General features: G+C 45.6%; 1 protein-coding gene across 1 annotated transcript in view; it reads left to right on the top strand.

Moving 5' to 3' along the window:
* CUL3 (cullin 3) overlaps nt 1-21532 on the top strand; it is a 335007-nt gene that overhangs the window by 300729 nt on the left and 12746 nt on the right. The window lies entirely within an intron of this gene.

Genomic DNA, 21532 nt, shown 5'->3' with positions numbered 1-21532 from the left:
AGAGTCGCAGCACAAGCTGCAAACCAGTGGCGCATCGCGAACTCCCAGGCACTACTTGCGCGCTATGACAGAGCCCACTGGGACGAGATGCAACATCTCATTGAACATCTGCCCAAGGACTTACAAAATAGGGCAAAACAAGTGGTTGAGGAGGGACAGACCATTTCCAACAACCAGATCCGCTCCTCCATGGACGCTGCAGATACAGCTGCACGGACAATTAATACATCTGTAACTATCAGAAGGCATGCATGGCTCCGAACGTCTGGATTTAAACCAGAGATTCAACAGGCAGTTCTCAATATGCCTTTTAACGAAAAAGAACTGTTCGGTCCAGAAGTGGACAGAGCGATTGAGAAACTCAAAAAAGATACGGACACTGCTAAAGCCATGGGCGCACTCTACTCCCCGCAGAACAGAGGCAATTACAGCACATTCCGTAAAACACCCTTTCGAGGGGGGTTTCGGGGTCAGAGCACACAAGCCAGCACCTCACAAGCAACACCGTCCAGTTACCAGGGACAGTATAGAGGAGGTTTTCGGGGACAATATAGAGGAGGGCAATTCCCTAGGAATAGAGGAAGATTTCAGAGCCCCAAAACCCCTACTACTAAACAGTGACTCACATGTCACTCACCCCCTCCACACAACACCAGTGGGGGGAAGAATAAGTCATTATTACAAAGCATGGGAGGAAATCACTACAGACACTTGGGTTCTAGCAATTATCCAACATGGTTATTGCATAGAATTTCTACAATTCCCTCCAAACATACCACCAAAAGCACAAAATTTGACAACACACCATTCCAATCTCCTGGAGATAGAAGTGCAGGCACTATTGCAAAAGAATGCAATCGAATTAGTGCCAAACACACAAATAAACACAGGAGTTTACTCACTGTACTTTCTGATACCAAAGAAGGACAAAACGCTGAGACCAATCCTAGACCTCAGAGTAGTGAACACTTTCATCAAATCAGACCACTTTCACATGGTCACACTACAAGAAGTATTGCCATTGCTAAAACTACACGACTACATGGCAACTTTAGACCTCAAGGATGCTTATTTCCATATACCAATACACCCATCGCACAGGAAATACCTAAGGTTTGTATTCAAGGGAATACATTACCAATTCAAGGTGTACTGCCTTTCGGATTAACAACCGCACCAAGAGTCTTTACCAAATGTCTAGCGGTAGTCGCTGCACACATAATACGGCAGCAAATACATGTGTTCCCATATCTAGACGACTGGCTAATCAAGGCCCATTCGTTAATAGAGTGCTCAAATCACACAAATCATATCATACAAACCCTCTTCAAACTAGGGTTCACCGTCAACTTCACAAAATCCAAAATTCTGCCGCGCAAGGTACAACAATACCTAGGAGCCATAATAGACACATCAAAAGGAGTAGCCACTCCAAGTCCACAAAGAATTCAAAATTTCAACACCATCATACAACGCATGTATCCAACACAAAGGATACAAGCAAAGATGGTACTACAACTCCTAGGCATGATGTCTTCATGCATAGCCATTGTCCCAAACGCAAGACTGCACATGAGGCCCTTACAACAGTGCCTAGCATCACAATGGTCACAAGCACAGGGTCACCTTCTAGATCTGGTGTTAATAGACCGCCAAACTTACCTCTCGCTTCTGTGGTGGAACAACATAAATTTAAACAAAGGGCGGCCTTTCCAAGACCCAGTGCCACAATACGTAATAACAACAGATGCTTCCATGACAGGGTGGGGAGCACACCTCGATCAACACAGCATACAAGGACAATGGAACGTACATCAAACAAAACTGCATATAAATCACCTAGAACTTCTAGCAGTTTTTCAAGCACTAAAAGCTTTCCAACCAATAATAGTTCACAAATACATTCTCGTCAAAACAGACAACATGACAACAATGTATTATCTAAACAAGCAAGGGGGGACGCACTCCACGCAGTTAAGCCTGCTAGCACAAAAGATTTGGCGTTGGGCAATTCACAACCAAATTCGCCTAATAGCACAATTTATACCAGGGATCCAAAATCAACTCGCAGACAATCTCTCTCGAGATCACCAACAGGTCCACGAATGGGAAATTCACCCCCAAATTCTGAACACTTATTTCAAACTCTGGGGAACACCTCAGATAGACTTGTTTGCGACAAAGGAGAACGCAAAATGCCAAAACTTCGCATCCAGATACCCACACAAACAGTCCCAAGGCAATGCCCTATGGATGAACTGGTCAGGGATATTTGCTTACGCTTTTCCTCCTCTCCCTCTCCTTCCTTACCTGGTAAACAAACTCAGTCAAAACAAACTCAAACTCATATTAATAGCACCAGCTTGGGCAAGGCAACCCTGGTACACAACGCTGCTAGACCTATCAGTAGTACCCTGCATCAAATTGCCCAACAGGCCAGATCTGTTGACACAACACAACCAAAAGATCAGACACCCAGATCCAGCATCGCTGAATCTAGCAATCTGGCTCCTGAAATCCTAGAATTCGGGCACTTACAACTTACCCAAGAATGTATGGAAGTCATAAAACAAGCCAGAAGGCCATCCACCAGGCACTGCTATGCAAGTAAATGGAAGAGGTTTGTTTGCTACTGCCATACTAATCAAATACAACCATTACACACAACTCCAGAACATGTAGTGGGTTACTTGCTTCACTTACAAAAATCTAACCTGGCTTTCTCTTCCATTAAAATACACCTTGCAGCAATATCTGCATACCTGCAGACTACCTATTCAACTTCCCTATATAAGATACCAGTCATTAAAGCATTCATGGAGGGCCTTAGGAGAATTATACCACCAAGAACACCACCTGTTCCTTCATGGAACCTAAATGTTGTCCTAACTAGACTTATGGGTCCACCTTTTGAACCCATGCACTCCTGCGAAATACAGTTCCTAACCTGGAAGGTGGCATTTCTCATCGCCATTACTTCCCTAAGAAGAGTAAGCGAGATTCAGGCGTTTACAATACAGGAACCTTTTATACAACTACACAAGAATAAGGTCGTCCTAAGGAACAATCCTAAATTTTTGCCAAAGGTTATTTCACCGTTCCATCTAAATCAAACAGTGGAACTTCCAGTGTTCTTTCCACAGCCAGATACCGTAGCTGAAAGGGCACTACATACATTAGATGTCAAAAGAGCATTGATGTATTACATTGACAGAACAAAGAACATCAGAAAGACTAAACAACTATTTATTGCATTTCAAAAACCTCATGCAGGAAACCCAATATCAAAACAAGGTATAGCCAGATGGATAGTTAAATGCATCCAAATCTGCTACCTTAAAGCTAAACGACAGCTGCCCATTACACCAAGGGCACACTCAACCAGAAAGAAAGGTGCTACCATGGCCTTTCTAGGAAACATCCCAATGCAAGAAATATGTAAGGCAGCCACATGGTCTACGCCTCACACATTCACCAAGCACTACTGTGTAGACGTGTTATCCGCACAACAAGCCACAGTAGGTCAAGCCGTATTAAGAACATTATTTCAGACTACTTCCACTCCTACAGGCTGATCCACCGCTTTTGGGGAGATAACTGCTTACTAGTCTATGCAAAACATGCGTATCTACAGCGACAGATGCCATCGAACTGAAAATGTCACTTACCCAGTGTACATCTGTTCGTGGCATCAGTCGCAGTAGATTCGCATGTGCCCACCCGCCTCCCCGGGAGCCTGTAGCAGTTTGGAAGTTACCTTCAACTATTTGTATATGTATCATCTCAACCTTAAATAGGTGCATACTTAGTCACTCCATTGCATGGGCACTATTACTACAATTCAACTCCTACCTCACCCTCTGCGGGGAAAAACAATCGAAGATGGAGTCGACGCCCATGCGCAATGGAGACAAAATGAGGAGTCACTCGGTCCCGTGACTCGAAAGACTTCTTCGAAGAAAAACAACTTGTAACACTCCGGCCCAACACCAGATGGCGAGCTATTGCAAAACATGCGAATCTACTGCGACTGATGCCACGAACAGATGTACACTGGGTAAGTGACATTTTCATTAGTAGTTTTTGACTATTTTTACGAGCTTGTCTTTGGATGATGTGCAGCCCTTGGTGTGCGATTATTATGCACCAGTTTTCTTGAATACACATATATATATATATATATATATATATGTTTGATGGCATTTGTAGCTGCAGATACACATGTTATGCATTATTCCGCTATCTTGTGTTGGGCTCTGAGTGTTACAAGTTGTTTTTATTCGAAGAAGTCTTTTCAGAGTCACAGGATCGAGTGACTCTTCCTCTCGGTCATACTCTGCATGAGCATCGACTCCGTTGTTAGATTGTTTTCTTTCCGCTGTCTGGTTTGGACATGTTTCCTCTCGCGCTGAGATTTCGAATCGGAAACTTTAGATAACTTTCTCTGACCGTCGGTATTGTTTTGATCATGTTTCCACCCAGAGTCGAACCGATAGTAGTTGAAAACTAAATTTTGCCCTTCTGGGCACGTGGGCCCGACTCAGTCCTGTTCGGGCCTACTACATCGAAGCCTGATGGATTGGACTTCATTTCGATTTTGTCCCTGATGCCACGCAAATTTTTCCATACACAGACCAACACCTTGTATGTAATCTTTGTCTTTCTCCCAATCACATAGAAGAGGATTGTGAGGCCTGTCGATCGTTTCCATCCTAAAAGACCCTGCGTGATTGGAGAGCCAGGAGACTGGAAATGGCGTCAAGTACTGAGCATATTGACACCATGGAGGACGAACAAGCGCAGACGGCAGTTTCCATCAGAGACACCGACTCCGAAGAAGACTCGGAGGAAGATAGACTCATCACTGCCAGTCAGCACGTGAGTACGACTACGCCCACTCATAAAAAGTCCTCAAAGACCTTGAGTGCACCACTGCCAGAGAGCCATGGTTCCACCCGAAGGAAGATTCTCATTGACCGACCTTCGGCGCCAAAAAAGGCCACACCTCCGTCAATACCGGAGTCGAGCAAGTCCACCAAAAGCTCAACTTCCGAACCGAGTCGGCGCCCCCACTCTTCTGAGCCGAAGTCTTGACGTCCTGCCTCGGAGCCGAAACAACTGGCTGTATTTTCGGGCCCGAAAAAAGTATCATATTCGGAGCCGAAAAAAATCTTATTTGGAAAAACAGGGACTTTTGAGCCATCTTAAGGAAAGCTCTAAATCACTTGACGAACAGTCCTAAAAAACATCTGATTATGTTTCTGAGGACACAGAGATTCAACCCATCCTTGAAATCATGGATGAGAGACAATCAAGGATTCATATCCATAAAGAGACTGGCAGAATAATTACTGCACCTCCTCTACCTGACCAAGAGAAAGTTGGCTTTTCAAGAACATTTAGATACTGCACCACCACCAGCCAAGATTTTCAAACGGAAGGAGAAGCCATTACCTATGCATACTTATCCCCCTCTTTCACCACAACTTTCTTTATCGCCACCACCCACCAGCCCACCACCTTTGCCTTCACCAGCTCATTCACATTATTCTCATGGTGATACGGTTGATCTTTGGGATCTCTATGATCCGGATCCTATTCCTGCAAATGACCCGGATTTATACACTTCCAAACCTTCTCCACCAGAAGACACTACTGCATACATGCAGGTTATTTCTAGGGCAGCAGCGTACCATGTGGTACTTATGCACAGTGAGCCTTTGGAAGAGGATTTTCTTTTTAATACCTCATCCTCCACGCACTCAAGATATCAGTGCCTCCCAGTGCTACCTGGCATGATTAAGCATGCGGATGAGATCTTCAGTGAGCCGGTCAAAGCTAGGGTTTTAGCACCACGCATTGACAAAAAATATAAGCCTGCACCTACAGACCCTGATTACATTGCCCACCAAGTACCTCCAGACTCAGTGGTTGTGAGTGCTGCCAAAAAAAGAGCCAATCGTCAGGGGATGCTCCTCCCCCTGACACAGAGAGTAGGAAATTCGATGCTGCTGGCAAGAGGGTAGCGACACAAGCAGTTAACCAATGGCGAATTGCAGGCTCTCAAGCCTTGCAAGTAAGGTATGATAGAACCCACTGGGACGAGATTCAGAAACTCCTACAACACCTGCCAAAAGAGCACCAAAAAAAGAGCTTAACAAATTGTCAGGAGGGTCAGGCCATAAGTAAGAACCAAATACGGTCTGCCCTTGATTCTGAAGATACAGCAGCTAGAAGTGTAAATACTGCTGTCACCATACACATACATGCATGGCTACGTTCCTCTGGATTCAAGCCAGAAATACAGCAGGCAGTGCTGAATATGCCTTTCAGTAAAAAACACCTGTTTGGTCCTGAGGTAGACACTGCCATAGAAAAACTTAGGAAGGACTCTGACACTCTGATGGCAAAATATCACCATAGACCAATGGGTACTGTCAATTATCCACAATGGCTATTGCCTAGAACTGATTTCTACCCCTCCAAACATTCCTCCACATTATCACAAGTTGTCCCCAGAACACAATGTTCAATTACAACAAGAGGTACAATCGCTACTACTAAATCGGGCAATAGAATTGGTCCCACATTCTCAACAAGGAAGAGGAGTATACTCACTATACTTCCTCATTCCCAAAAAGAGTGGCACTCTCAGACCCATCCTAAACCTCAGATCCCTAAATCTATATATCCAGTCAGAACACTTTCACATGGTAACTCTGCAGGACGTCATTCCACTCCTACAAAAACAAGATTACATGACTGCATTAGATCTCAAAGATGCATATTTCGATATACCCATCCATCCAACTCACAGAATATATCTCGGATTTGTGATAGAATGAAAACATTACCAATTCAAGGTTCTGCCATTTGGCATAACAGCTCCAAGAGTATTTACAAAATGTCTGGCGGTAGTAGCAGCTTACCTAACAAGACAACACATACATGTCTTCCCTTATCTAGACGATTGACTAATAAAATTAAGCAATTTTATACAATTTCAACAACACACTCAATAGACCATAGAAACCCTACATACATTAGGGTTCACTCTCAACTACCAAAAATCCCACCTTCAGCCAGCACAGGTACAACCTTATCTAGGTGCTATTCTCAATACACAAAAAGCTTTGGCCTATCTAAATACACAAAGGATACAAGCTTTCCAAAATCTCATAACACAAATGCAGCCAAATCAACAATATAGTGTAAGATGTATCATGTAACTATTGGGAATGATTACCTCCTGCATAGCAATATTACCGCAAGACTAAACATGAGGACACTACAACAGTACCTCTCACAGCAATGGTCCCTTCACACTCTTGGCCATAAAAGAGCTCTAATGTATTATGTGGATAGAACAAAAGATCTCAGAAAAACTAAACAGCTTTTCATTTCCTTTCAACAGCCACGTAAAGGTAATCATATCTGTAAACAAGGATTCGCTAGATGGATTTTTAAATGTATTCAAACATGTTACATTAAGGCAAAAAGGCAACTTTTAATCACACCTAAAACTCATTCCACTAGGAAAAAAGGTGCATCTACGGCATTTTTAGGGAACATACCATTGGCAGACGTATGTAAAGCTTCCACATGGTCTACACCACACACACTTACAAAGCATTACCGTTTAGATGTATTTTCAAAGCAACAGGCCAGTGTTGGTCAAGCTGTCTTAAGAACATTATTTCGAACAACTCCTACAGGCTAGCCACCGCATTTTTTGGGGAGAGTAACTGCTTTGTAGTCTATGAATACATGCCATCAAGTGGAAAATGTCACTCACCCAGCGTACATCTGTTCGTGGCATGTAGTGCTGCAGATTCACATGCACCCTCCCTCCTTCCCGGAAGCCTGTAGTCGTTGCAGTTTTTCTAATTTTTACATATGTATATACATTTACATTTGCATGGACATCTATGTTTCACTTACTATTTCAATACAACATTTATATTATTACACTCTATCACTCCTTCCTACACCCTTTTGCGGGAAAATAATCTAACAACAGAGTCGATGTCCATGCGCAGTATAACCGAGAGGAGCAGTCACTTGATCCCGTGACTCCGAAAAGACTTCTTCGAAGAAAAATAACTTGTAACACTCCGAGCCCAACATTAGAAGGCAGAATAATGCATAGCATGTGAATCTGCAGACCTACCTGCCACAACCAGATGTACACCAGGTAAGTTACATTTTCCATATATACATACACAGTGCTCATGAAACAACTGATGGTAAAGTGAATTAGTGAACTTAAAGTGCACCAGTGATATTTAGAAATATATACATGACCATGTGGCTGTCAAGTTATAATTCGTTCATGAGCAACACAGCGATATTGTGCACCGCTGATCTTAAACCCAAACAAATTGTGAACAGTCCACATTTGATATTGTCGACCTTTCGACCCCAGAAGTAACCAAATTACCAGCTGGTCATCATCAGGACCAAGAAAATATAATGGAGACACCTAGAACAAGAAACAAAAAACCACATGATCCCATTTAGAGACGATTTTCCAAAGAGGCTCAAATACACCAAAATAACATTTTCAGTGGCCACGAAGGTCAAAACTCTGCTCACCTATCCACAGCTATTTGGGAACCTTGAGGAAACTCCAAAACCAAAAATTGTGGTTAAAATAAGGCCCAGTGATACTGGTATCGACCAGACTACTGCAAACCATCTTTTGTCAGACTTACCACTCAAATGCTGTGCCGAAACACAGGCCCAAAAAGGCATAACTTCCATATCACAGTGTGCCTGTATATCCCATTAATTAGACCGGGGAGTTTCAAACTGATGGAGAAGACATAAAACACTTCCATTAATGATCGTGAAAATCCAGTATAGTATGAATCCGCCTAATTCACATGACAAACCCTGTTTACACTATCCAAGGTCTATGCAAGAGTTTTCTCAGCTGCAGCCAGCCTATAATATAGTACCTAGTCGGCCATGGATTTCCTCTCCCCTTGATCATGATGCAAATGGCCCAACCAGTTTGTAAAATTAATTGAAGGGGGACACATCGATCACACCCAATAACGATCGTCAAAACACAGTGCAATATTAATTCACCTAATTCGCATGACAAACCCTGTTCGTATTATCCATGGTTTCATCACACGCTCCTCTCCCATTAGTCATGACGCAAATGGCCCAACCAATTTGTAATCGTCCCCTCCTTCCAGGAACAAATACTGTTTGCTTTAGAACTGCATGCTATAGCATCCGAGTATATAAATCCTTTCTGTTGCTCCTCGCTTAAAAAAAAAAAAAAAAAAAAGCTCAGCAAGGCCTATTCATTAGGCTTATTTATCACTTGTCTAATTCAGCAAAATAAAGCCAGGCTCCATTCCCACTCAAACCAGTTACCGGAGCCCTACTCTCCCAAATCCACAACTGAGAGTATCACAACCTCTAAAATCAATGCTTACATTCTCTCACAGCAAAAACGACTCAAATATATCTCAAACCATTCACTTACTGCAGCAAATCCAGGGTTAAACCCCTAAACGGGGCGGGACAGATCCGCCTTACTGGCATCTCATTATAAAGGCCAGCGCACCATGAAAGATCTGCTTTTATGATCTTTAAACTGCACGTAACGTGCACGCTGTATGGATGGAGCGCCCTCTGCTGCTCATTTGTGAAAAAAACAAAATATCTTCAGACAGACAAGGCAGACTTAAACTACCATATATGTCCCACACCATCAAAATGGTGCAACATAGCGAGATCTTTACAAAAAAACTGTATACATTCTCAAAGTCACTCATTATTACACCATTGATACTTCCACAAAAGGACCCAAAGTCTATTGGTGGGAAATCCATTCTGTATATTTAAAAAAAAAAAAAAAAAAAAGAAAACCGGTTAAATGAAACTGACAGGTCAAATGGCCAGGTCGTCGGTCACGACTTTCTGCACCAATGCACACATAAGGCAACATCGGGGCCACTGAGCCGTGTGGCTACTCATTAAATATCTCATGTCGGACCCGATCATAAATTCCTATCACCATATCGGCAAAAAACGTAAAAAATGTTTGAAAGTAGTCAGAATATTAACACTCCAAGCCCCACATGTTTATAACTCTTCACCATGACATATCCATCTATGAGATCATCTATATTTTTAATCACAGCATAATACACAACTCATCGTCTTGATCTCCATTAGGAAGAGATTAAAGGCAAATAAGTGAACCCCCACACCCCTCACATCTAATCACTCATGCTCTTGTATTGTTCAAGGGGGTGCAGCTTGTCTCCAGTCTTCGAGTGTATTTAATCCACCGGCAATCGTGCCGCAGTTGTCCATCTAGAGTAATTTGCGCCTGGACAATAGGTTGGCCTTGTCCCCTCCTCAGAGTCGCACAGATACCTTCTCAGTTACTTTCCACTTCAGAGCTTCAGTACTGTGTTAGAGCCGTTGATAATGTTCCACTAGTGGTGCACCAGCAGTTCCACATGTTATCCTGCTTCTATGTTGTAAAATCCTACATTTTACTTTTCTGTGTCGTTTGGCTTATGTACGTCAACTGTCACGGACACCAAACCACATAGATCACATCTTTCGTATCAGAGTTACTGAAAGAGGTCAGATTAATGACTTCATCACCAAAAGTGAAATTGCTTGTGTTGAGGCTGAGTTTGCGTGCTGAACACTGACCACACTTGCCGGGAGCCGCCTACAATTAATTCAGGGTAGTGGTTGGGGCCACTAGTAGGGAAGCTTTCACCAAAACTTCTTTCAAATTCCTACCCCGTTTAAAGGAAAAAGGAGGGGGGTTCCTTGTTTGTAATGTGACCTTTTAGTAATCCCTAATGGAGTTTGACAATCTTCGTAATCTCGCTGTGTGGATTGAATGTCTTCACACATACAAGCCTCTCCATAGTTTTATCCCTAATCTGGGGTTCTAGAAGGAAATCCCTGTGGTTGTACCATGCTCTTTTGCGGGCTGGTTTCACCAACTTTCTGCGGTAACCTCTTTCAATGAGTTTCCCTATGAGTGTATCTGATTCCCTAAAGTAATCCAGGCGTTTGGTACAAGTAAATTGTCCCTTAAGCTCCTAGGATGATTGCTCGTATAATGGAGCAAAGAATTCCTCTTTCAGTTTTCTGTAAAGTGACAGTTATATATATCTTGCCTTCTTCTACCCCATCTTTAAGATCTAAAAAAGGAAGATTCCTCTTATTGTATTCCATTGTGAATTGAATGTTTGTAGATCGTGAGTTAAGCCATCTATGGAAACATTGTAAATCCCTTACCAAACCTCTCCAGATTAGAAACCCATCATCTATGTACCTTTACCACTTTACTATGTTGTTACTACATTGATTCTCTGAGGTAAAGATTTTTTTGGGGCTTCATAGGTAGACATTAACAAGTTCGCCAGATCTGGGCAAAGCCTGCCCCCATCGCTACTCCTTTGACTTGGAAATAAAAACAGTTGTCAGACAAGAAGTAATTATTTGTTAGTGCAATCTCCATCAATGATACCAAAAACCAAGTAGGGACTTATACAGGTTCTGTTCTAGAATGTAATGCATTTGTTATAACTTGGAGGGCTTCAGCTTGTGGATTATTTGTATATAGTGATTGTATATCCATGGTGACCAATCGGTCAGTAGATTCATCGTATGGCATCCCTTCAAAAGGATTGATGAAATGCATGCTAACTCTGATATATACGCAGTGGTCGTTGGCACAAATGGATTCAGATTTGTTTTTAAATATTGGCATACCGGTTCCAGGGTAGAGCCGCAGCCAGAGACAATGGGTCTTCGTGGTGGCTTATTCAGTCTCTTATGTATCTTGGGAAGGGCATAAATCACAGGTAATTTGGGATACTCGGTATTGAGAAATAAATACACATTGGTACTTACAGAGCCCTGGTCTAGGACTCTATTAGTAATTCCTGCTATTTCAATTCTGATAACACCGGTTTGGATCCCTGTCAATCTTCCTATAGCACTCTAGATCACTTAGCTGATTTAGTATCCCCTGGTGGGAGTCATTTACATTTTCTATGACTATCCTCCCATCCTTGTCAGCAGTTTTTTTTTTTTTTTTTTTTTTTTTTTTTTTACCACATCTGTGTCCCTATTAACGTCTTTGATTGCCATTTTTCATTGTATGTCAGGTTATATTTTATATACTTTCTTTATTTAGGGCTTCTATGTCTCTCATTACCATTTTCTCAAAGGCTAGAATTTCACTTGGCATACTGAGATGCTGGTGTAAAAGTTGAAGGTGGCCTCAAGCCTGTTACATCTGGTGTGGAAGATTCAGAACCACCCTCAAAGTAATGGTTCAATCTAATCTTCCTAAAACATTTTTGTAATACCAGTTTCATATGTGTATGTATGTATTTCTGTATGTGTATATTTTTTTATGTTTTTAATTTCGATGTGATGTTGGAATAACAGATGACAAATCGGGTATAAAAGTCCTTGATTTACAGAAGAGAAAAAAAGAATAAAAGAGAGAAAAGTTTTAATAAAGTTAATTTACACAACCCAACCTCAGGGAGGTTTTGTCTATACTACTGTCTTGGAAATCGAGGTTTATTCTTCCCCTGCATGAGCAGCCTTGAATATTTGACTGATTTGCCCATGACCAAGAGTGAAAGGGACTTGCCCCCTTTGTTTAACATATTCAAGTCATTCTTATGGCTCAGGTTTGGGCATGGAGAGTCTGGTATCCTGTGCTGTTCAGCATGAGCACGGGTCCTCAGATCCTCCTCTCACTTCAGGAGGATCTTCTGATGCAGCAACAGGGGACGGTTCTGCACCCAAACCTGAAAACGCTTCGCCTTCTTGTGTGGAGACCGAAGACTGCAATGTTATTTTTTCAATCAGATGTCCCTCCACTAAGACTGTATATTACTGCAGTTGGAGCAAGTTTGTGGTATGGTGTACAGATAAACTAGTTGTCCCTGCACCCTTTCTCTGGTCCTTTTGTTTATTCTTACTGTAGCCCAGCAAGGCTCTACTTGGGCACATTGAAAGGTTACCTGTCTGCCTTATTGGCATTTCTCCGGTGCCAAATCGGGCGTCCCTTTTGAAATCCCCTATTGTAAATAGGTTTGGCGAAGGTCTTTAACATATGTTTCCACCAGCTCCTTTCATTATGCCACAGTGGGACCGCAACATAGTCCTCAAATTATTTTGTGTGCTCCCTTTGAGCCATTAGACAACTGCCCTTTCGGGTTCCTCCCCATAAAAACTGCCTTCGTAGTGGCAATATCATCATCCTGGATAGTCACTGAGCTGCAGGGTCTGTCATCTCCGCCTCTGCACCTTACCATCTACCAGACAAACTGGTCCTTCAGACTAGAGCATCTTCCTACCGAAGGTGGTAACTCCCTTTAATATAGACTAGTACATCACCCTGTGCTACCTTTCATGCTCCACATCACCCCTCTAAAGAAGAGGAGAGACTCCATCGGCTGGACCTAATAAGCATAGTGGTTCTACCTTGACCGCACAAAAGAGTTCTTGGTGGATAATCACCACTTTGTGAGATACATCTGAGTAAAAAGATGCATAGTGCTCTGCATCCAAATCTGCTACGCATTGGCCAAAAAGCAACCTCTCAAAGGTTTTCAAGCTCTTGCCCCTGGAGCCAAGGCTGTGACTACTGCGGTAGCGCTCAGAATATATGTCCTTGATATCTGTCAGGCAGCAACATGGGCTTCTCTGCACACGTTTATGGAGCACCACTGCCTGGACATCCAGGTCTGACGAGACTGGCATTTTGCCATTTCGGGCCTTCAGGACTTTCCAGTCTAATCTGTTGGCAGCCTTACCTCTGGTGAGGCATTGCTTCAGTATCAATTGTAAGGTTAGGAATCTGCGGCTAGAAGCCTCTTACCAGATGATCAAGTTACTTACCTTCAGTAACTCCCTAACTGGTAAAGATTGTCTAGCTGCAGACTCCTTAACGACCCTTCCGTCCTCTCCGCCAGCGGTTTTCTGAGTGAAGGGCTGCTTCCCCTTAAGAGCCCTACCTTAATACACCGATGATCAGTGTTCTTCGTGGCTCCACACTTCTGGCTTGGAAAGTCACAAAAAATGAAACTGATGTCAGCACGCAAGAGCGGTTTCTTTATAAGCACCACGCATGTCCCTTCCGGTGTGGACGATGCCATGCGGAGCCGAATAACTCCACATAATGGCACACCGGCGTGTACTGCTCACGAAAAATATTCGGATCCAGTCTGACACCTATGGATTATTCTAAGGTAAGGAATCTGCAACTAGATAAGGCATTACTGAAGGTAAGAAACTAGTTCTTTAGGTGGAGGGTGGATAACAGTAGATCTTTCTGGTGTTTATTATCTTTATCTTGGTAGCAGTTGAAGTGCTGGATATTAATGACGCCATATTCTGGCCCTTTTTAGGGTTGAGCCTGTGTTGCATGCTCTCGCGCATGCGTATCGCAGCGAGACGCTTTAGTGTTTAGAAAAGGGCTCGGAGCCCTGTCGATGTCACGTCAGTGTTTTTCATTGGTTCGTGGGCTTGCCTAATAAAATCTGCATGCTTTCATTAGTCGAAGGCATGCATACGTCATGCCTTTTCCGGTGGCTAGCCCTCCTCGAGCGCATCTACCAAGAACAGAAAACATGCGAGGCTCGCTGTTTTCTGTCCAGCTCGTGGACTACTTTTTCTCTAATTTACTAGCGCTATTTCGCTTGGCAGAAGTCGAGCGCTTTACATGGTTAATTGCACTTTTTCGGGTTAAGTACATAAATGCACTTTTGCCGATACGTGAAAAGTCGGGTTAGGAGTTTACAACGCTATCAGCTCTAACATGAGCAAACGCGAGACCCATTGCATTGCAAATGCTTGTTTAAATGTAGCAGTTACTTACATCCCATAATTGTTCAAAGATGAACAGGGGGCATTGTCTGACATAACTATTTTCCTGTATAGTTGAGCAGTGCTGAAAATGGCCCTTTTTGCAGAGTTATCCCCAAAGATTTGCCTTCTGACCTCCTATTTTTTGATTCTGTTCTGATTTTAGTTTTTGCTGCTTTAGGACTCTGGGCACTTTATCACTGCTGATCAATCAATCAATCAATCAGGGATTTATAAAGCGCACTACTCACCGGGCAAGGTCTCAAGGCGCTGGTGGGGGGAAGGGAGCTACTTGTCGAAAAGCCAAGTCTTGAGGTGTTTCCTGAAAGATAGAAGGTCTTGGGTCAGGCGGAGGTGGAGTGGTAGGGAGTTCCAGGTCTTTGCGGCAAGGTGGGAGAATGATCTTCCTCTGGTGGTCATGCGGCAGATGCAAGGAACGTAGGCGAGGGCGTGATTGGCGGAGCGAAGGTTGCGGGTGGGGGTGTGAAAGGTGAGTCTGTCGTTGAGGTAGGTGGGACCTGTGTTGTGGAGGGCCTTGTGTGCGTAGATGAGGATTTTGAAGGTGATCCTCTTTGATACTGGTAGCCAGTGTAGGTCTCTGAGGTGGGGTGCGATGTGGTTGCAGCGTGGGATGTCCAGAATGAGGCAGGCAGATACGTTCTAGATTCTTTGCAGTTGTTTTTGGAGTTTGTTTGTTATTCCTGCATATAGGGCATTTCCGTAATCCAATTGGCTACTGACCAATGCGTGGGTGACGTTTTTTCTGGTTTCGATCGGAATCCATTTGAAGATTCTGCGGAGCAGGCGGAGGGTATTGTAGCAGGAAGAGGAGATGGCATTGACCTGCTGAGTCATGCTGAGTCATGCTGAGTGTGGAATCCAAGATGAAGCCCAAGTTGCGTGCGTAAGTAGTGGGTGAGGGTGCGTATCCTAGGGAGTTGGGCCACCAGGAGTTGTTCCAAGCTGAGGGGTTGGTGCCGAAGATGAGTAATTCTGTCTTGTCTGTGTTTAGCCTGAGGTGGCTTGATTCCCTCCAGCTGGCTATGGCGTGGAGTCCATTGTGGAGGTTGTCCTTTGCAGTAGTGGGATCTTTCGTGAGGGAGATGATGAACTGAGTGTCGTCGGCGTAGGAGACTAGGTTGATGTGGTGTGTTTGTACGATGTTGCCGAGGGGGGGCCATGGACACGTTGAAAAGTGTGGGGCTGAGTGAAGATCCTTGAGGGACGCCACAGGTGATATTGGAGGCTTCTGATAGGAACGGCAGGAGGTGGACTCTTTGGGTCCTGTCAGTGAGAAATGACGAGATCCAGTCCAGGGCTTTGTCGCGGATTCCAGCGTTGTGGAGGCGTGTGCGGAGAGTGTGATTGGCATACCGTGTCGAAAGCAGCGGAGCGGTCCAGGAGGATGAGTGCTGCTGTTTCTCCTTTGTCTAGCATGGTCCTGATGTCGTCTGTTGCAGCAATGAGTGCGGTCTCGGTGCTGTGGTTTTTGCGGAATCCGGATTGGGAGATGTTGAGTGCCTTTTTGTCTTTCAGGAACCGGGATAGTTGATTGTTCATGATTTTTTCGATGACCTTGGCTGGGAAGGGGAGGAGGGAGATCGGTCGGTAGTTCTTGGGGTCGTCAGGGTCTGCCTTAGGTTTCTTTAGCAAGGCGTTGATTTCTGCGTGCTTCCATCTCTCTGGGAAGGTGGCTGATTCAAAGGAACTGTTGATGGTGTGGAAGAGATGGGGGGCGATGATGGTGTTGCCTTTGTTGAAGATGTGGTGTGCGCAGGGGTCTGATGGTGATCCGGAGTGGATGGTGGCCATGGTGTTCGCGGTGTCTTCTGTGTTGACTGGGGTCCAGGTGTGGAGGAGGTGGGTGTTGCTTGGAGCGTAGGGTTCGAGGGTGTTTGTAGTTAGCTGGTGGGACTGGGAGTTGAAGCTGTTGTGGATTTCTTTTATCTTACGATGGAAGTGGGATGCAAGTAAGTTGCAGAGCTCCTGTGATGGCGGGGGTTCTTTGGAGCATGCCCTCGGGGTGGATAGCTCTTGGATGATGCCCAAGAGTTCTTTGATGATGTGAGCGTTGATGTTGATGCGGTTTTTGAAGTGGGTCCTTTTGGCGGTGCGTATCAATTGGTGATGTCTGCGTAGGGCCTCCTTGAAGTCGATGCGATTGGAGGTGGTAGGGTCACGGCGCCAGCTTTTTTCCATTCTGCGACATCATCGTTTGGATTCCTGTAAATCTGGGGTGAACCAGCTGGCCTTGATTCTGGGCGGGGTGTTTGGGTGTTTTTTGAGCGGTGCGAGGGTGTTGGCGCAGTCTTCTATCCAGTGGTGCAGATTGGTGGTGGCTGTGTTGGGGTCTGAGGTCCCGGGGGGGGAAGGGGTCTGGGCGAGGTTGGAGATCAGTTGGTTCGTGGATATTTTGCTCCAGTTGCGTCGGGCGGCTGTGTGCGGTGGTGGTGAGTGACTGGTTTCTGGTGGGAGAAATGGATGCATCGGTGGTCTGTCCAGTAGAGTTCGGTGGTGTGGCTGAAGACGACGTGGTTGCTGGTTGAGAAGATGGGATCGAGTGTGTGGCCTGCGGAGTGGGTCGGTGAGGTGACAAGTTGCTTGAGGCCGAGGTTGGCGATTAGGTTGGTGGTGTTGGTATCATTGTTATTTTCCAGGTGAAGTTCATGTCGACTAGGAGGATGTAGTCCGTTGAGGCGAGGGCTTGGAAGCTGATGGTGTTGGCGATATCATCGCAGAACTGTGGTCTCGGGCCATGGGGTCTGTAGACCAGTGTTCCTCTGAGTGTGTTGTTGGCGTTTACGTAGATTGTGAAGTAGAGGCGCTCGGCGGACTTGATAGTGTCGTCTGAGTTGGTGGAGATTCTTATGGTGTTTTATGGACTATGGTGATTCCTCCTCCTGGTTTGTTGTTGCGGTCTCTTCTGGTGATTTTGTAATTATCTGGTATGGCTATTGCTATGTCTGGTTCCGAGGCAGGATTCATCCATGTTTCGGTGAGGAATGCGATGTCCGGCGAGTGAATGGTCAGTAAGTCCCAGAGTTCAATTGCATGTTTGTGGACGTAGCAGGTGTTCAGCAGGATGCATTTTAGGTGGCAGTCTGTTGTTTTGGTATGGTGTTCGACATCAGAACCCTGATGGACAACGGTGAAACAGTCGCCCTCATCCTCCTCGACCTCTCGGCGGCCTTCGACACCGTCTGTCACCGCACCCTAATCACCCGCCTCCGCTCCACCGGGATCCAAGGCCAGGCCCTGGACTGGATCGCCTCCTTCCTCTCAAACCGTTCCCAAAGAGTTTACCTCCCACCGTTTCGCTCAGACCCCACCGAAATCATCTGCGGCGTACCTCAAGGCTCATCGCTCAGCCCGACACTCTTCAATGTCTACATGAGCCCCCTCGCCAACATCGTACGCAAGCACAACATCACCATCACCTCCTATGCCGACGACACCCAACTTATACTCTCCCTCACCAAGGACCCGCCAGCGCCAAGACCAACCTACAAGAGGGTATGAAGGATCCTAAAGCTGAACTCGGACAAAACGGAAGTCCTCATCCTCGGCAACACCCCGTCCGCCTCGGACGACTCCTGGTGGCCCTCGGCACCGCACCGACCCCCACAGACCACGCCCGCAACCTCGGCTTCATCTTGGACCCCCTTCTCACCATGACCAAGCAAGTCAACGCCGTGTCCTCCGCCTGCTTCCTCACCCTCCGCATGCTCCGCAAGATCTTCCGCTGGATCCCCGCCAACACTAGAAAAACCGTGACCCACGCCCTCGTCACGAGCCGCCTGGACTACGGCAACACCCTCTACGCTGGGACCACCACCAAACTCCAAAATCGCCTGCAATGCATTCAAAACGCCTCGGCCCGCCTCATCCTCGACGTACCCCGCAACAGCCACATCTCCGCACACCTGAGACACCTGCATTGGCTCCCAGTCAGCAAAAGGATCACCTTTTGACTTCTCACCCACGCACACAAAGCCTTCCACAACAAGGGACCGGAATACCTCAACCGACGCCTCAGCTTCTACGTCCCCACCCGCCTCCTCCGTTCCTCTGGCCTCGCGCTCGCTGCCGTCCCTCGCATCCGCCGCTCCACGGCGGGTGGGAGGTCTTTCTCCTTCCTGGCAGCCAAGACCTGGAACTCCCTCCCCACCAGCCTCAGGACCACTCCGCATTCCGGAGACTCCTAAAAACCTAGCTTTTCGAGCAGCAGTAACCCCCCCCTTTCCCCTAGCGCCTTGAGACCCGCACGGGTGAGTAGCGCGCTTTATAAATGTTAATGATTTGATTTGATTTGTTCGGGGGTTGGCTTGCAGGTGACTTTGCAGGCATTGCAAGAGAAGGGTCCTCTGGTATTGTTGGTGTGGACTGGCAGCAGGTGGAGGAACGACCTGGGTTTAAGGCATGGAGTTCGTCGGCGGTGTAATGGTGAAAGGTAGTGCGGGGCGTGTTGGCCAGGGGGTCTGGAGCTAGGCGCGGTCTTGGCGCAGACTGGCTTGCCTTTCGTCCGCACTGCGACCGGCATAAGAGGAGAGGAGGGAGGGTGTGTCAGCTGGGAGGAGAGGTGGCGGGAACCAATGGCAGGGCGGGGGGGCGGGCCAGCAGGGAACTAAGGCGGCAAGGATTCGAGGGGGGCGGGGACGCAGCAGCTACGGGAGGAAGTAAAAAGAGCTAAAGTGCAAGTGCTCTCTGTCTAAATGGTATGGGTGATTGGTTTATACATGATATGCATATTTGATTTACTAGTAAGTCCCTAGTATAGAGTACCATATGTGACCACGGCATGCAAATCAAATGCTACTCCTCGGCCTGCAGCACTGATTGTACCACCCACAGGAGTAGCCTCTTTTAGAATGTGGGCATTTTCTTGCTTTAACCATTTTGTGCCTCTGCCTGGTTGTGGAATACACAACTGGGTCAGTATGACAGCTGGGCTGTTAGTGAATTCACTCTAGGCAGTCTCAAAAAAGAGCTGAGGTGTGCTCTTCATATCTTGATGGGTCTTCCTGGGCCAGAGTGGTGGGTGGAGCTGACTTACACCGGAATAGAGCTGTGCCTTTCCTCACACAAAGCAGTCTCCAACCTCCTAGAGTGTGTCTGGGGCCAAGGCAGGGTCTTTTGCACTACAAAGCATTTTCTTTCAAGTTTGCCTACTTCAAATCAGAAATATGTATACGTACTGGACCTATGATACCCCATAGTTATAATCCTTCTTGACTGAGGACATTCTGCCAGAAAAAAAGAGCTGGATGCCATAGGAGGGACTGCCACTCTGACTGTTTGTTGTGCTGGCCTGCTGCTTCTGTCCTGGGAGTGAAAGGTCTGGACGTTGCTTTCTATATCCTGCTTTCCAAGGCTCTCCAAGGTCTTGAACTGAGGTTACCTTCTGTGTAGAACTCTCAGGGACATCAAAGACTTTACCTACCAGTGCCTGGGCTCTTGTGGTAAGAGTCCTGACTTGCCAAGTGATGCCACTTCCAGTCCCTTGCACCTTGAAAGTGTAAGCTGGTGACCTGAAGAAGAAAATCCACTCACCAATGCACCATGCACCATGGCTGAAAAATCGATGCAGGGCCTGTCCCACAGCTGGAGAATCAACGCAGCACCTGTCTCGCAGCTGCAGAATCGACGCAGTACCTGTTTCCCGGTGGCTCCATCAACACAGCATGTCTGGATTTTCCACGTATCGTCCCGGGGACATCAATTTCTCATCGACCCTGCACCACAGTAAGGAACTGAGGCTGCATGTCTGAAAATTAATGCATTGCCTTTCCTGCGAGTGAAGAATCGACACATCACCGCCTCTGCCAGTAATCAACTGATGAATCGCTGCGAGTAAAGAATCAACTCATCACCTCCCCTGCGCAGCAAGGAACAGGGACATCGCTTTATTTTTTGGTGCCTCACCTCCCCTGCGACCGCATCACTTCTGTTTTTGATGCATCACAGGTACATTGTGCTAAAAAGATACAACCATTGATTCCTAAGGATTAAGACTCATTGAACCATTTAAAAAGTGATCTCTTTACATTTTGTGTGTTGGATTTTTGTCATTTGGGTCTTGTTTTATTCAGATAAATATTGACTATTTTTCTAAAGTGGTGTGGAGTCCTTGTGTAGTGTTTTCACTGTGTTGGAGAGTGTGTGTGTGGGCGCAGATACGTCACACATTGCCTCTGAGAACAGCCTGATTGCTCGTGCCTGGTTACCAAGCATGTGAGAATGGGTTATCATAGCTGTGTAGCTCCCTTACCCTGCCTAGAGTGAGGGTCCCTACTAGGACAGGGTACAAACCACTGCCAACTAGAGACCCCATTCTGACAAGCAGTTATTAAATTCTGATATTTTGTATGTTTTTACATCCAGAAAAACAAAAACAAGTTGAAGCAAAATGTCAGAAAGGTCCAGTTTAAAAAAAAAACAAATGTCAGTGTTTAAATCGTGACTTCTTGATTTGGAGCCTTTGGGTGGTCTCTTCCACAGGTACTGTGTGCAACAAGTGAGAGAATTGATAGGAGAGTGAGATATTAGAACATGGCATGCAGGGTAATGAGGTGGTTGTATAGCTGGCCAGCATTCTGTGCTGTGAGAAGTGTGATGTGTTGTGTTCTTTGTTCCTAATATTCTGTTTAGA

Source organism: Pleurodeles waltl, chromosome 11 (assembly GCF_031143425.1).
Source record: "Pleurodeles waltl isolate 20211129_DDA chromosome 11, aPleWal1.hap1.20221129, whole genome shotgun sequence".
Lineage (NCBI taxonomy): Eukaryota > Metazoa > Chordata > Amphibia > Caudata > Salamandridae > Pleurodeles > Pleurodeles waltl.
The sequence above is the reverse complement of the archived record's forward strand: the minus strand, read 5'-3'. Positions and strand labels throughout refer to the sequence as shown.